At 47.6% G+C, this 17,081-nt stretch overlaps 1 protein-coding gene across 3 annotated transcripts in view; it reads right to left on the bottom strand.

The window, feature by feature from the left end:
• LOC115091242 (low-density lipoprotein receptor-related protein 2-like) overlaps window positions 1–17,081 on the bottom strand; it is a 271,760-nt gene that overhangs the window by 240,015 nt on the left and 14,664 nt on the right. The window lies entirely within an intron of this gene.

The following is a 17,081-nucleotide window of genomic DNA, read 5'->3' as shown; positions in this document are numbered from 1 at the left end:
CGCTGTGCAGGACGAACAGATGGTCCGTCTTTCGTACTTGTGTCATTTCCAGATATCTGGGCAGCATTCTGCCTGTCAAGATGGCGCAGTAAACGCCCTTCTGATTTCTTCAACCCCGCCGTGGTAGGCAAGGATATGGTTTGATTAAGGTGAAACTGAGACCACTTTAGATAGAAAGGAAGGAAAAGTGCGAAGATGGATAGCCTCCGGAGTGATTCTGAGAAAAGGATCACGGCAGGACAGTGCCTGTAGCTCCGAAATGCAGTGTGCAGAACATACTGCCAGCAAGAATACCATCTTCAACGTTAGAGAACGGAGAGACAAGCCCCGAAGGGGTCTGATGGTGGATCCCGCGAGGAAATCCAAAACAAGGTTGAGGTTCCACAGAGGCACTGGCCACTTCAGTGGTGGACAAATGTGCTTGACTCCTTTCAGGAAGCAAGAAACATCTGGGTGCTTAGCAATGGTCTTGCCGTCCCTCCTGGGACTGTAGCAAGACAGTGCAGCCACATGAACCTTGATGGAGCGACCCTTCTGAAGCCCATACTGCAGGAAATCCAGAATAGGGATTGTGGTCGCATGTGGATTGGTGCCATGAGTGTTGCACCATGCTTCAAATACTCTCCAGATCCTGACGTAGGTGAGGAATGTGGAAAACTTGCGGGCTCCAAGTAACCTCTTTTCTTCAGTCTAGCCCTCTCAATGGCCAGACTGTAAGAGAGAATTGAGCCGGATCCTCATGGCGGATGGGACCTTGATGTAGAAGGTCCCGGAGAGGAGGCAGGGGAAGGGACTCCCCTGCCAGTAGTCTTCTCATATCTGCATACCAGGGTCTTCTTGGCCAGTCTGGTGCCACTAGAAGAACTAGGCCTCGGTGTTTCTGAATCTTGTGGATGGCACCCAGCAGAGGCCACGGAGGAAAGGCGTATAGCAGAGTCCCTGGAGGCCATGGCTGAACCAGGGCATCGATTCCGTGAGAGAACAGGTCGTGCTTGCAGCTGAAGTAGCTGAGTACTTGAGCATTGGACCTGTCTGCTAGTAAGTCCATGTCCGGAATCCCCCAGTGTCCACAATCATCTGGAAGGCTGTGGGTGACAGCTGCCACTCCCGGATTTAGGCTCTGAGGAAGTCTGCCGCGGTGTTGTCCTTCCCGGCAATGTGGACGGCGGATATCCTGAAGATTCGCCTCTGCCCAAGCCATCAGCAGGGCTATCTCCAGAGATCCCTGTTGGCTTCTGGTTCCGCCCTGACGATTGATGTATGCCACCATGGTGGAGTTGTCTGACATCACTCCGACTGCTCTGTTCTTCAGTCTGTGAGCAAATCGCAGGCATGCCAATCGGACTGCCCGGGCCTCTAGACTGTTGATGTTCCACTGCCCTTGTGTGGTGAGTTCTTCAGTGTGCTCCCCAGCCGCTCAGGCTGGCATCTGTGGTGAGCAGAGTCCACGTGGGGGAGGACATCTTCGACCCCCTGCTTGTGTGGTTGGACTGCAACCTCCACCTAACTGGGTCTGTACTCTGGCTGGCAGAGGTAGGTGCCTAGAATAGTTCCGAAAGCAGGGGCTCCAGCGAGAGAGCAGGGAGTGCTGTAGAGGTCTCATATGGGCCCTTGCCCAAGGTACCACTTCCAGGGTGGATGCCATGAGGCAGAGGACCTGCAGATAATCCCAAGCTATGGGCTGACTGGCTCCCATCAAGTACCGGAGATGTGTCTGAAGTTTTAACCTTCTCTTGGTAGTGAGACTGTCTGCCTGGGTGTCGAACTGGACTCCCAGGTATTCCAGTGACTGGGAAGGCTATAGGCAACTCTTGCTGAGGTTGAAAACCCAGCCCAAGCTTTCCAGAAGGGCGATCACTGTCTGTTGCCCGATAGCTCTCCTCTCGTGATTTCGCCCTGATCAACCAATCGTCTAGGTAGGGATGGACAAGGATTCCTTCCCATCTGAGTGCCGCTGCTACCACCACAACCACCTTTGTGAAGGTCCGCAGTGACGTGGCTAACCCGAAGGGCAGAGCCTGGAATTGGAAGTGGCGTCCCAGAACCTTGAAGCGTAGGTAGCGCTGATGATCCGGATGGATCGGGATATGCAGGTAGGCTTCTGACAAGTCTAAGGTCATGAGGAATTCTCCTGGCTGTACTGTGGTCTTGACTGAGCACAGAGTTTCTATGTGAAACCTCAGGACCCTTAAGTATCGATTGACTGACTTGGTCCAGTATGGCCCAAAAAGTGCCCCCTTTCTTGGGTACCATAAAATAAATAAGACCTCTTTTCCATGCCCAAGACTTCAGAACGATCATCCAAGCAGTCATTTTTGCAAAATTAGACTACTGCAATTCCCTATTGCTAGGTCTGCCCTCTTCCTACTCCAAACCACTACAGATGATTCAAAACTCAGCAGCTCGATTACTAACAGGCGCAAGAAAGAGAGACCACATATCCCCCATTCTGAAAGAGTTACATTGGCTACCCGTCCACTTCCGTATCATGTACAAAGCCATTTGTGTCATCTTCAAAACTATTCATCAACGCATCTCCCTCGATCTACAAATCCCCCTCCAAGCATACAACTCGACAAGACCTACCAGAAATGTCTACCGAGGCGCCCTCAAAGTTCCCCCTGCGAAAATGACCAAACACATCACTCTAAGAGATCGTGCCACCTCCACTGCTGGCCCTTCTCTGTGGAATTCCATTCCCACAGATCTCAGACTGGAACCCTGCCTCTTAACTTTTAGGAAAGGACTTAAGACTTGGTTATTCAAGCAAGCTTTCCCAGACACAATCTAATATCACGTTATAGATACAAACCAAGGACTTCAAATATTCAGCCATTAATCATGCCATTTTTACATAGCATTTAATTTATTTGTATACCGTTTAACCGTTTATTCTTTCCTATCTCTTCCTTCTTATCCAAGTTCTGCTACCCTTGTTATTTGTAACTGCTCCTTCGATCACCACAGTTCTAGTTGTTGTATTTAATGCACTCCCGTTCCATGTAAACCAGCAAGATATGTGCTCATGATTGCCGGTATATAAAAACCTTAAATAAATAAAATAAATAAATAAATAGAATAGTGTCCAGAATTCACTTCCCATGCAGGTACTGGGATGATGGCTTTCAAGGACAGGAGCCTCGCCAGGGTAGCTTCCAATGCCGCCTTCTTGTGTATGGGACATGAAGATTCCACAAATTTGTCCGGAGGGAGTGATGAAAGTCCAGATAATACCCCTCTCGGATGATGGCTAGGACCCACTGGTCCGACGTAATCTCAACCCATCTGGGGTAGAAGAGGGTTAACCTGCCCCCTATGGCTCCATCCCCCAGATGGATCAGCAGATTCTCATTGGGAGGCATGGCTGGGACCGGAACCCAGGCCGGCTCCCCTCTTGTGCTGCTTGGTCCAAAAGGACTGACTCCTGGCCTGAGGATGAGGTGCCTGGTAGCGACTCCTATAGGGAGTGAAGTGCTGGGAGCTTCTACCCCTGGAGGGCCTTGGAAAGGCATGCTGGTTCCTTCTGAACTGATCTTCCGGCAGTCGAGGTATTGGAGAGGCACCCCATGTGCTGGCCAGTCTATCAAGGTCGCTGCCAAACAGGAAAGAGCCCTTAAAGGGCATTCTGGTGAGGCGTGTCTTCGAAGGAGCATCGGCTGACCAATTCTGGATCCAGAGCCGACTCCATGTCTGCTGCTGGAGCGTTGTTCCTGACCTGTGACAAACAGGAATGTGTCACCACTGTGCAGCAGGTTGCGATCCGCAAAGATAGAGCAGCCACCTCAAAGGTCTGTTTCAGAATGGCATCCAATCGCCAGTCATGAGGCTCCTTGAGGGCTGCACCCCTTCAACTGGAATGGTAGTGCGCTTAACCACAGCGCTAATCAAGGCATCCACCTGAGGGCATGCCAGCAGTTCCTGAATAGCCGGTGCCAGGGGGTACATACCTGTCAGGGCCCGACCCCCTTTGAATGAGGCCGCTGGTACAGCCCATTCTAAATCTATCAGTTGTTGTACGGCTTGCAAGAATGGAAAATGGCAGGCTGTAGGACGAAGACCTTCCAGCAGGGGGTTCTGCGCAGAGGGTACTGTAGCGCTGGGACCTGTAATATCCAACTCTGCCAGACATTGAGATACCAGGTCAGAGAGATCCTCTTTAGGGAAGAACTGCCTCATGGTTCTGTATGGCTCAATCCCTGAGGGAAGTTCCCCCTCATCCGGGGGTTCGGACTCGTCCGGTGAAACATCAGGGTCCGTCTGAACCAGACTGTCTGGAGGCGGGAGATCCTGCCCACGATAAGGGCATGAAGGTCCAGGAACAGGATCTGCTGGAACCGCAACAGGAACAGCAGGGCCTGGACGGGAAGCTGTTTGCATCTGGACAAAGGTATGAATTCCCTTAAAGAGATCCACCCAGGAAATGGAAGCGGTCTCTAATCGCCAGGGTACTAGGTCCCCTAGGATTCCAGGTTTGTCGAGACTGCCCGCTAAATCCGTGGTAGCCCCTGGGGAACTGTCAGCAAACCGTGGCCGAGACTGGTCCTGACCCGAGGGTCCCACGGCCTCCTCACATTGGGCACAAAGGTAGTCTGGATCTTCACTGTGCGTGGCTCTAAGCTGGCATGCGGAGCAGAGGCCGAGGGCTTTAATGCCGGAGGCAGGAGGCGCCCCTGCTGAGGCATTCTGTTCCATTGAAAAATATGCGCTTAATGATATGCGGCAGTAATGTACGCTCAACACAACAGGCGCTCAACACAACAGGCGCTCGTAATATACGCTCAATGATATCCAATATGCAGTCAGCAATATACACTCAATGATATCCAACATGCACACAATGATATATATGCGCTTAGTCATAGACAGGCGCCTATCATGGGCGCTCAATACCTGAACAAGGCCAACAAAATAGCGCCCTCCACGGCATGCCGCCGATCCTCGTCCCTCGGAGACCAAAAGTAAGAGATGTACGCCTTACCTGATCCTCGGTGCTTCCTGGCTGGAACCCGGGCAGTCTCTGGCTGCGGGGGGAGAGGGCAAGTACCTTCACCGCCGCCTCGTCCATGCTGGGACAGAGGCGCCTCGCTCGCCACGCCCGAGCCTTGCCTGGGGGCTACATCCCTGCCACGATTCGGCCACCGGACCGAGGTCTTAAACCTCCAGGGGATCGCGGAAATCACCCCGGGAAACTCAACTGGGGAAGGGACCCCAAGGGTATCACCGCAGGAGTGTGGGGCTCAATGTTGCAGTAGAAATTTAGTAAGAAAGTAGAAAGTAGATTGGAAACACGCTCAGTGAGCGTGCAGGCTCTCCAAACTGCTTTGGAGACGGAAATTACTGAGTTGCTACGCTTCCTGTGGGGGTATATATACCCATGCTGACGTCAGATCAGTCTCCAACTGCTAGCACGAGCATACTATACCCATTTGTTCTGAGTCCATCTGGCTACACGCCAGGGAAGTCCACTCTCAGTGTGCTTTTTACTTAAACAGCACTGAGCATTTAGTCATTAATCACTACTGTATACAATGAACTGGGACTTCAGTGTTTGCAAAGCACAATGCCTTTTGCCCCACTCACAACCCTGACTGCTCAGATCTTGCAATGCTATGGGGAGATGTGAAGTGTTAATGCATAGATCTAAAGTTTATATTTAGATAGTGTACTGAAATCTAGTGCACAATTTCTTAATGCACAAAATTATTTGAGCACCTGAGGCAATGGAGAGTGGAGTGAGCTGCCCAGTGTGACCCCTAGTTATTAGCCTTTAGGATCACCACCAGACCAGGGGCTGTAGACTAATGGGCTAATAACCAGGGTTCAGATTTCCCTTCCCACACTAACTCCTTGAAACCCTAGGCAGCTCATGCCACCCTCCTTGGCCACAGGTGCTCCAATAATTTTGTGCATTAAGAAATTGTGCACTAGATTTCAGTACATTGTTAATGCATAGATTTAAAAAAAACTCTTTATACAGCAAGCCAATATGCTAATACAGCAGAAGTTAAAAAAGGGTGAAGAAAGTTGAGTGTACTTTTGGCACAGACTAAATGCACATTAAGTGACTGGAGAGAGACTGTAGACAAAAGCCAGATATGCAGTTTTACTTCTCCAGCTATCTGGCTGCAGTTAGCTGCCACCCCTTATCCAGCTAAACTGTGGTGGAGCAGCAAGGACTTTAGGAAGTTTTATTCCTGCACAGAAGCCCTGGAAACTAACTCCTGGGTCACTGACAGTTAAGTTTACAGCAGTAGGAAAAACCAGCTCACCTCTGCACTAGGAAGTACTAAACACCCTCATTTATGTTGTATTTCCATATAAGGGTGCCAAGCAGGACTCCTTTTTGGTTGCATATTGTGATAGTAAAACTCCTTGCTGTTATCACGTTCACAAAATATGCATGCGAATGGATTAAATTGTTTGGCTGAACACTTCTGCATTAGCAGGCCCCTGTGCCCTTACTGAGGCAGGTTGAGGTGGCTGACTAGAGGCAGCAATTTTATTCCTAAAGAGCTCCTGCAGCAACCACCTTACTGTTTTAAGCTCTAATGCCAGCAGGGTTCCTACACCCTGCCAGCAAGACAACCTACAGAGCTGTTCCTGATTGTGAGGAAGGGGGATGAATTAAAAAAAAAAAAGAATGGTGGGGAGTGTGATGTTAAATGGTGTTATGGAAGGGGAGGAGAGCAAGTGTGTATATGAGCATGTGTGAGGAAAGAAAAGTGTGTTTTTGGACAGAGTAGAAGTTTCAAAAGGGGTGGGAGAAAGCTCTTGCCTAAATTTCTCATGGAAGGGTAAGACTACATCCTTGGAGACAGTATTCCAGAAAGGGCTCAACCCCAGTCTACTAAACTAAAGAGTGAAGAAAAAGTGAACTGTCTAGATGCTTAACAGGAGAGGCATTTTGTCTGCTAAAGAGCAACAGAAGAGTCAAGGAGGCTCTTCCTCTGTACTTAGCCTTGAGAAAGAAACCAATACTACAGTACCTGGAAAAGAAAGAAGTGGCACTAAGCAGTTCCTTCTGCTGGAAGAGAAGATCCTTACAGATGTTATGAGCCCACTATTTTGGAATGTGGCATTGGAAGAGATTTGTTGGCATATTTGAAGAAGATTATGCAGTGCCAGTGAACTACCTCTAGATAAGTTCTATGAGCCATTTACTGTCATGTAAATTCTTGGAGACCCTATTCTGCAGGTAGGAAAAGATAATCCAAACACACATCAGGCCATTTCTGGCTGTGTTCATTCAGTCCCACCATTTTGATTTCAATGACATCCACAACTATTTGACTTGTGGTGTTTGTCAATAGCATTTTCTGCCTCCATGGAATCTTCCTTAAGGATAGCCAATGTAACCAATATTTAAAGAAGGTTCCAGGGGCAGTCTGGGTAACTATAGACCAGTGAGCCTGACTTCAGTGCTGGGAAAAATAGTGGAAACTATTCTCATCAAAATCTTAGAGCACAAAGACAGACATGGTTTAATGGAACACAGTCAACATGGATTTACCCACGGGAAGTCTTGCCTAACAAATCTGCTTCATTTTTTTTGAAGGGGTTAATAAACATGTGGATAAAGGTGAACCGGTAGATGTAGTGTATTTAGATTTTCAGAAGGCATTTGACAAAATCCCTCATGAGAGGCTTCTACAAAAACTAAAAAGTCATGGGATAGGAGGAATACAATGAGTGAGGTTATCAAATTTGCAAATACAAAATTCAGAGTAGTTAAATCACAAGCGGATTGTGATACATTACAGGAGGACCTTGCAAGACTGGAAGATTGGGCATCCAAATGGCAGATGAAATTTAATGAGGATAAGTGCAAGGTGTTGCATATAGGGAAAAAACCCTTGCTGTAGTTACATGATATTAGGAGCTACCACCCAGGAAAGATCTAGGCATCAGTGGATACCTTAAAATAGTCAGCTCAGGGTGCTGCAGCAATGTTAGGAATTATAAGGAAGGGATATGGTTAATAAAACAAAAATGTTATGCCTCTATAATCACTCCATGGTGAGACTGCTCTTTGAATACTGTGTACAATTCTGGTCACCACATCTCAAAAAAGATATAGTTGCGATGGAGAAGGTACAGAGAAGGGCAACCAAAATGATAAAGGGGATGGAACAGCTGCCCTATGAGGAAAGGCTGAAGAGGTTAGGGCCCTTCAGCTTGGAGAAGAGCCTGCTGAGGGGAGATATGTTAGAAGTCTAAGATCATGAGAGGTCTGGAACAAGTAGATGTTACTTACACTTTCAAATAGAAGGACTAGGGGGCATTACATGAAGTTAGCACATGGAAGACTAATCGAAGAAAATTCTCACTCACACAAAGCTCTGGTTCGTGCAGTTAGCGTAGCTGGGTTCAAAAAATATTTTGGATAAGTTCTTGGAGGAGAAGTCCATTAACAGCTATTAATGAAGTTTACTTAGGAATAGCCACTGCTATTAAATGCATCAGTAGCATGGGATCTTCTTAGTGTTTGGGTAATTGCCAGTTCTTGCAGCCTGGTTTGGCCTCTGTTGGAAACTATGCTGGGCTTGATGGACCTTTGGTCTGACCCAGCATCGCAATTTCTTATGTTGTGAGAAGTCTTAATTTTACTGTTGTATTTTTAGTATTTAATTTTACTGAAATTAAAAACATTTCACTAACCAAGCAGGGCTGGGTTCTAGAACTCTAGAATCTCCATTTACTTCTTCCCTTCCTCCCCCTATCCAAAGGCTTTGATGTTCCAAATATCAGATTTCTGAGTAGCTATCAGCTCCAGGGGCTTTTCTAATGTTCACATGCCTAGTCTGCCTCTTGACAAATCTATGCTTGAATACCCTTCCACTGCCACCAATATTGTCTCCTACATTCCTGATACAGAATTACTCTGCTGCAAGGCTACAGAGGGAAGGGCAGGCAGGCAAGTGATTGTCTTTTCTGCTACTGCCTCCTTATATTATATTGGCTGGCTATGCAATATCTTGAGGACCAGAGAGCAGCAGTTGTATGGGACATACCAGCTTCCTACCTTGGGGCAGACCAAAGTGCAGTGTCTGAGGGTGACTGCTAAGATAAGGTGTTTGGAGGTGGTGAGGGCATGCTGGATGTAAGAGGGGATACTGATGTAGCATCTCCAAGGTTGACCCTTTTTCCTCATGACTGAATGTACAAAATCTTGTGGGTACATGTCCTGATTTGTTGAAGATGGGTTAGTTATGTATTACCATGAAATGAACCCTGGATTGTATTTTAAATAGGATGAATCAAGAAGTGTATGTGCTTTTGGGAAAGTATGTTATGTTCACTTAATGTTGCAGGATTCTCTTATTGGTGGATTATAGAAAGCAGACAGTAAAAGGGCAAAGTTTTTGTACGTTTTTGCCTTTTCCTCCCTGGTTCTCATTTGGGCTGGGAATTAGGGACCTCCAGTTGTGTATTGGCAGGTGTATGCAGTCTGGGACTGGGAGGTCCAGGGCCAAGTGGAAGAGTCCATCCTCATGGTTGGACTGGAGCAGAGAAGTACCAGAATGGCTTCTTTCCTCCTGCAGGAACTTCTATTTTGCGCCGGATCAGCTCACCTGCTGCTTGCCGTCTCCACTTCCCTCGCTCCCCTCGCACTCGTGGCAATCTGCCCGGGAGACCCATCGGGGTCCGAGTCTGAGCTGAAGCCGTCTCCTGCCCGAGCACGCCGGCTGACCTCACCCGCCCACCCGGCTGACCTCACTTCCTGCCAAGCAAGCCCATAAATCTGATACCGCTCTCCAAGGCGTCTCGCGCGCCCCTTAGTGTCTCTGATCTACTCTCTTTACATCCCCCTGCAACTCCCCACCCCCTCTGCCCCTAGATACCCTGTTACCTTGCATATAGGGAAAAAACCCTTGCTGTAGTTACATGATATTAGGAGCTACCACCCAGGAAAGATCTAGGCATCAGTGGATACCTTAAAATAGTCAGCTCAGGGTGCTGACTATTTTATACCCCGGCCACACACTCCAAATGGCCTCATTCCCCATATGCAAACTCATACAACCGCTACAGACACACACTCCACCACCCCCCAGCACACTCGCAACCTAGCACACTCATCCCAATCATACAATTCCTAGGCCTCACAACTCACTATGCTCCTGATTAACTCTCAGTCCTTAACCAAGAAAACCCTCATACTAAATGACCTCCTCTTTGATGAAAAGCCAGACTTCTGTGCTGTAACAGACTTGGCTAAAGGACACTGACACGGTACTAATTAACCAACTCCCAAGCCTAGAATGACATTTTTTCTATCCCCAGACCGAAAAAAAAAAAAAAAAGAGGTGGAGGCCTCCTAGTCGCAAAAAAACACCTCATGCTAAAGTAATGCCCAGTCAACCTTCCACCCAAATATGAAGCCGGCCTCTTTAAATCACCTCACCTACAAATATGCCTAATATACACTCCTCCTGGCATCTTAGACTGACTTATCACCCATCATTGAATGCTTAGCATCAAACAACCAATGATATACCTGCCATTGTACTCGGAGACTTTAACCTCCACATTGACTCCCATCCCCTCACACAGTTGTGAATCCCTATTAACCTCCCTCCAGGCAATGGATCTCCATCAAATCATCTCCAAACCCACCCACAAAGCTGGACATTCACTAGACATTTTCACGAACTCCCTCCTCCTTCCTAACACCCTCCAACTTACACGCCAGTACCCTGGTCTGACCACTATCTCAAAGCTACCTGCTCCTTAAAAAACCTCCCACAACGTCCCAACAACAAAACTACCATACAATTCAGAAAAGCATGTCCCAGAGACGAACTCATAGACACCTTTACAGATAACCTCAAAAAATTAGACCTCAAGGACTCTGAAACTGCAGTCTCCTCATGGAACCACATCACTAGTGACAGCCAACAAGCTATGCCCCCTAACAAAAGAAATCCCCGCCGATGCTAAATCTAGACAACCCTGGTACACTCCTGAATTAAAGCTACTAAAGCACAAATTGAGAAGCCTAGAAAAAACATGGCGCAAAGACCCATCCACCTCCAACCTCAAATATAAATCCTTGCTACACACATACAGATCAAACACGCTCAAAACCAAACGAGACTTCTATGCTACCAGAATACACAACTATCAGTTCAATCCTAAAGCCCTATCCTCCTTCGTCACAGGCCTAACAAAAACGTCACCTAACTCCACTCCAGATGAAGAAAACGACAAATGCAACGAGCTCGCAAAATACTTCAACAAAATAGCTAACCGCTTCATGCTTTACCACCCCTCCCTCACCCACCAAAACCTCTGAAAGCCCCCAATCACCAAATGGATGCCTTAGAGACCACATCCACATCTGAAATCAGATCTATACTAAGTAAAATGAAACCTTCCTCCCACCTCTCAGACTCAATACCCACCAAAGCACTATCATCTATACCAGATTGCATCGCACAACCCCTAGCTGACCTCATTAACACATCCCTAGCCTCTGGCAATGTTCCCAACCAACTTAAACTAGCCATCGTAAAACCCATTTTAAAAAAGCCCAAACTAGATCCTACTGACCCAACCAACTTTTGCCCCATTTCCAATCTCCCGTTTCTTGCAAAAGTCCTTGAAACTGTCAACATGCAATTATCCAATTTAGACCAGCATCAAATCCTCCTACCTTCACAGCACGGCTTTCGCAAACAATTTAGTACCGAAACCCTCCTGACATCACTCTGACTACATCAGAGGACTAGACATGGGTCACACATATCTTAGCCCTACTAGACATATCAGCAGCCTTCGACACCATTAATCACTCCATACTAATCGACAAGCTGACTGAAATTGGAATCTCAGGAATCCCCTCCTATGTCATTAATGAAGGATTTGAGCCAGACACTTCAAAGTCAAAATCGGAAAGCATGAATCCAAACCCATCAATATCACGTGCGGAGTACTCCAAGGCTCTTCCCTGTCTTCAACCCTATTTAACATACCTCCTGAAACTTGGTCTCCCACATTTTGTTTATGCCGACGATGTACAAGTCCTCATTCCCATCACAGACTCACTACCCAATGCCCTCCTAAAACGGGAAAGTGCCCTCTCCGCCAGCCTTCTCACACAACTCAACCTAGCACTAAACACTAATAAAACTGAACTAATGATCATCGCCCCCCAACAACTCAATCCCTCACCCACCAATGTCAGCTCTCTGCACCCCCTCCCAGACTTCACTCAACATGTAAGAGACCTTGGTGTAATTCTGACACCCAATTCAGCCTGCAAAAATTCATCAACACCACCCTTAAGGAATGCTATTTCAAACTACACACACACTCAAAAGACTAAAGCCACTCCTGCATCCCAGCGACTTCAGAACTGTGCTTCAGGCACTCATCCTATCCAAAATAGATTACGCAAATGCCATCCTACTAGGCCTTCCCAAAAATGCCACAACCCCCCTGCAGCTCCTTCTAAATGCAGTTGCGCACATACTAACAGGCACACGCAGAAACGATCACATCACACCCATTCTCAAACTACATTGGCTCCCCATATCCTCAAGAATCATCTTTAAGACTAACTCTCATACACAAATCCATCCACAACCCAAACATGCATTGGTTCTCTGACACCCTCCACCTTCGTACGACATCAAGACCAACCAGATCACCATACCTTGCAACAATACCCACTCCTACACCCAAACTATCCCACCTTGCTTCCAAACAACGCTCCATCTCCTTAGCTGGGCCCAAGCTATGGAACTCAATGCCCACCAGTCTACGCCTTGAGATCTGTCCAAAGAAATTTAGACAGAAACTTAACATGGCTTTTCATGCACGCCTACTCTTAATCTGCCAGCCCAGTTCCACTCCCCCCCCCTAATCCACTCAGGCAAGCACCCAAACACCAAGAAATCCCATGCCACTGATGCCAGCAATAGCAGAGGTCATTCCCCAAGTCAACTTGATCAATAGCAGTCAGTCAATGGACCTATCCTCCAAGAACCCATCCAATCCCCCTCTGAACCCAGCCACACCAACCACATCCCCTGGCAACAAGCTCCAGAGCCCAACCATGTGTTGAGTGAAAAAAAGTTTCTACGAGCAGTCCCAAATGTGGCACCTGCCAATCCCATGGTGTGCCCCCCAGTCCCTCCACCATCCGAAAGTGCAAACTACCAATTCATATTCACTCATTCAAGACCTCATGATTCCAAAGACCTCCACCAGATCCCCCCTCAGCCATCTCCTCTAAGCTGAAGAGCCCCAACCTCTTCAGCCCTTCCCCATAGGGGAGCTAATCCATAATCACCCCTCTTCCCCACCACCCTGGTCGCCCCTCTCCACTGCAACTATATCCCCCTTGAGATGCGGCGACCAGAATTTTATACAGCATGTGAGGTGTGGTCCCACCATGGAGCAGAGGCACCATGACATTCTCCGTTCCACTAACCATTCCCTTAACATTCTGTTTGCTTTGACTGCTGCAGCACACTGACCTGACTATTTTAAAGTATTATCCACTATGATGCCTAGATCTTTTTCCTGGATGGTAGCTCCCAATATGGAACCTATCATGTAACTACAGCAAGGTTTGTTTTTCCATAAATGCAACACCTTGCACTTGTCCATATTAAGTTTTATTTGCCATTTAGATATCCAATCTTCAGTCTTGCAAGTTCCTCACTCCTGATGTCATCCAGGAGGCTGAGCTGCAGCAATTTGTGCTGGCCCTTTAAGAAGGCTTAGGAGGCATGGCCATGCACCTAGGGAGGGCCATGCAGCCTGGTGCCACAAAAGAGGCCCAGGAATCATGCCGGCTGCTGCAGAGTGCAGCATAGATCCCATGGCAGGGCCTGCAGGAGTGGAGGAGGCCTGAGGTTTGCAGCAGGAGTGACATCACTGTCGCAGCACAGTGGAAAGACTAAGGGCAAAACCTACCACATTGTGCTGGTATTACTGATGCATAAGAGTCACCCCTCCCAAGCTTTGGCCAAGGAAAGTCCCCTTCACTCATGGGACCCATCTTTCCTCCCTTACAAAATGGAAGCTTCAGGGGATTTGGAAGGAGAGGATCCACAACCCTTGGGCCACTCTTCCACCTCTACCTGAAGCAGGGTCCACAGAAGGGAAACAATGTCATACAGCTCTAGGCTGAGCTATTTGCCTAGCCTCTTGAGGTGGGATCATGACCTGAGCCAGCCAGCTTGATCCATTTGCTCTCCACTGGCCAAAAGAAGCAGGACTTCTACACCTGCCACCCAAAGGCTGAAGAGACAACTACATAGTCCATGTCTTAGATAATGAGACTCCTGTAGACAGTTTGATTCTGTGGTATCTGCCCAACTTCTGTATTCCTGGAGTCTAGAACACTCCCCTCCTTCCTCCATACCAGAAAACCCATGAGGAAGGGATGACCCAGATGTAGAGTGGAGTCTGCAGGCTTCCAACCATGACATTACTCTCCCCCCTCTCCATGCTTCTCCACGGATTTCTTCATACCCCATGGAAGGCCTGTCCAAACCAATGCCCCCCCTGGAGGATCTATGATACTCAACTTATTGAGAAGGTGGGTTTGCTCTTGAAACTGGAGACTAAGTAGTTACTGGACTACAGGGCTGAGGTCCAGAGATTGTTGAAAATCTTTGAAGTCCCAGCAGAACCAACAGCCTTGCCTTCCCACTCAGTTCTGGATAAGATCATGGACAAGGTGTGGGAGTCCCCTTTTTTGTGCCTACCACCTCCCTGAAATCCAAGTTGAAGTTGTGGATGTGAAAACCAGTCCACTATGGCCCAATGCAACTGCCCCATCGGGGTAGACTGCCATGAGTCTACAAAACCAGGCTTTATGCCAATTCCTTTCTAGGCAAGGATAGATGCTACTTAGATGACTTTGGCAAAAAGGTGTTCGACAGCCAGGATTCAAAGACACCAATTCTACATCTCTATGAATGCCTTCAGTCATTTAAGGGTAGTATGGAACAAGCTATTAGGGATAAGCAGCAAATAGAATAAGTCAGACCTTGAGGAGGGATTGAGACCCCTTCTCCAAGCCATCTATGAATGATTTGAGGTCTCTGCCCATGTCAGTGGCATCCATTGCAGCCCAGTAGATAGCTTGACTGAGCCAGTACCATTAGGGAGGATGTGCTTGAGAAGTTGTCAGACCTCCTGTGCAAAGGAGATAATCTGTGAAACAGTTTCACAGCTTAAAGAGCAGAGTGTTGTGGTATCTTCACTTATGCCCCAGCAGACTAGCCAGGTGCGAAGTGTTTCTACTCCTTTTACAGGAAACCCTTTTACCCAGACGCACATTACAGGCCTCCTCTGTATGAACAGCAGAGGCTGCAATCCCAATATTCCTTGAAGCTGATGCAGACCGACAACTACCCAGAAATCACAATAGTCTTGAGACCAACCTGGCCACAGCTACACAATGTAGTTGGAGGTTGCCTTCTATTTTTCACCCCAGCCTGGGATCAGATCACATCCAACCATTGGGTTCTCAAGATTGAAAATGGTTGAATTTTTAAAGGACTCTGCCCATACTGCCTTATTTCCCCATCCAGGGGAGAGGGAAAGGTCCTACTTCAGGACATCCACATCTTACTTCAACAACAAGCCACGATCTTCAAGGATTCTATTCCTATTCCTTCCTTCCTTGTTCAAGAAGGAAAGAAGGATTATGGCTGATTTTGGTCCTCAGGGCTCTCAAATCACTTCATTATGAGAAAAGTTCAAGATGACCTCAAAACCATCTTGCCCTACTTGCAAGCCAATGACTGGATGTGTTCCCTGTATCTCAAAGATGCCTATACTCACATTTCAATGCACCCCTCTTCTTGGCACTACCTCTGTTTTCGAGTCCACACCCATTACTACCAGTACAAAGTTCTACCCTTTGGCTTGTCAGCTCCTAGGGTGTTTATGAAATGTCATGCAATAGCTGTGGCCCATCTTTGGAAACAGGGGATAAAGCATTTTCCTTACCTGATGACTGGCTGCTTGTAGATGGAGCTGATTTGCACCCAGCTTCAAGTTTGACTTGCCTGGAGAATCTAGGCTTAATCAAACTATGAGAAGTCTCACCCTGAGCCTACTCAAATCCTCCAGTTTATAGGTGTAATCACTATACACCTTTGCAAAGCTTTCCTTCTGGCAGACAGGAGTTTTCACTTTTCAAACCTTAGCCTCTGCATTAAAGTATCTCACAATCCACAGCCTGACAGATCCTTATGCTTCTGGGCCACATGGTGGTAGTGATGTTTGTTCTCCATACATGCCTTCACATGTGTGAACTGTAATGGGATCTAAAAATCAGTGGTTCCAGAGGTTTTACCCTGTGTCACAACCGGTGACCCTCACCCAAACGATTTCAGAGGTGGACTGGTGGCTACATCTAGGGGTCCTGCAGTCAAGAGCCCCCTTCTGGTTTACCAACTGGTCCTCACTACAGATGCTTCCATCAAGGGGTAAGGTGCACATGTCCTCCTCAAGATGCAAGGACTTTAAACACCTGCAGAGTGGAGATTCCAGGTCAACCTGCTGGAGTTATGAGCCATATGGTATGCTACTCATGCCTCCAACACAAGTCTGTCAGGGTGTAGACAGACAATCAAGTAGCCATGTTCTACATAAACAGAGGCAGGTCCAATTTCAGATTCTCTACAGGGAATCAATATGCCTGTTAGAGTGGACAATTGCAGGCCACCTACCTACCAGGCATAAAGAAGAATAGAGGTAGACAGGCTCAGCAGGATCTGTCATCCCCCAAATAGGAGCTGAGCTCAGAGGTGGTGTCCTTATTTAGTCATGGGGGGGGGGGGGCACACTCCAAGTGGATTTGCTACAGAGAACATGAAAGTATTTGAGTTTTTCTCCCTTTATCCAAGTGACCTAGTAGCCCAGGATACCTTCTGTCATGGACAGGGCACCTGTTCTATGCTTTCCCTCAGATACCCCTCAGCCGGGTGATTCAGAAGTGCATCACAGATGAGACTGTATCCTGATTGCCTGGCATGGCCCAGGCAATCTTGGTATGCCTACCTGATCCACCTATCTGTATAATTGCCAGTCTTCCAAGATGAGAAGCATCT

Source organism: Rhinatrema bivittatum, chromosome 1, assembly GCF_901001135.1.
Source record: "Rhinatrema bivittatum chromosome 1, aRhiBiv1.1, whole genome shotgun sequence".
NCBI classification, from domain to species: Eukaryota; Metazoa; Chordata; class Amphibia; order Gymnophiona; family Rhinatrematidae; genus Rhinatrema; species Rhinatrema bivittatum.
This window is presented reverse-complemented; position numbering and strand designations above follow the sequence as displayed.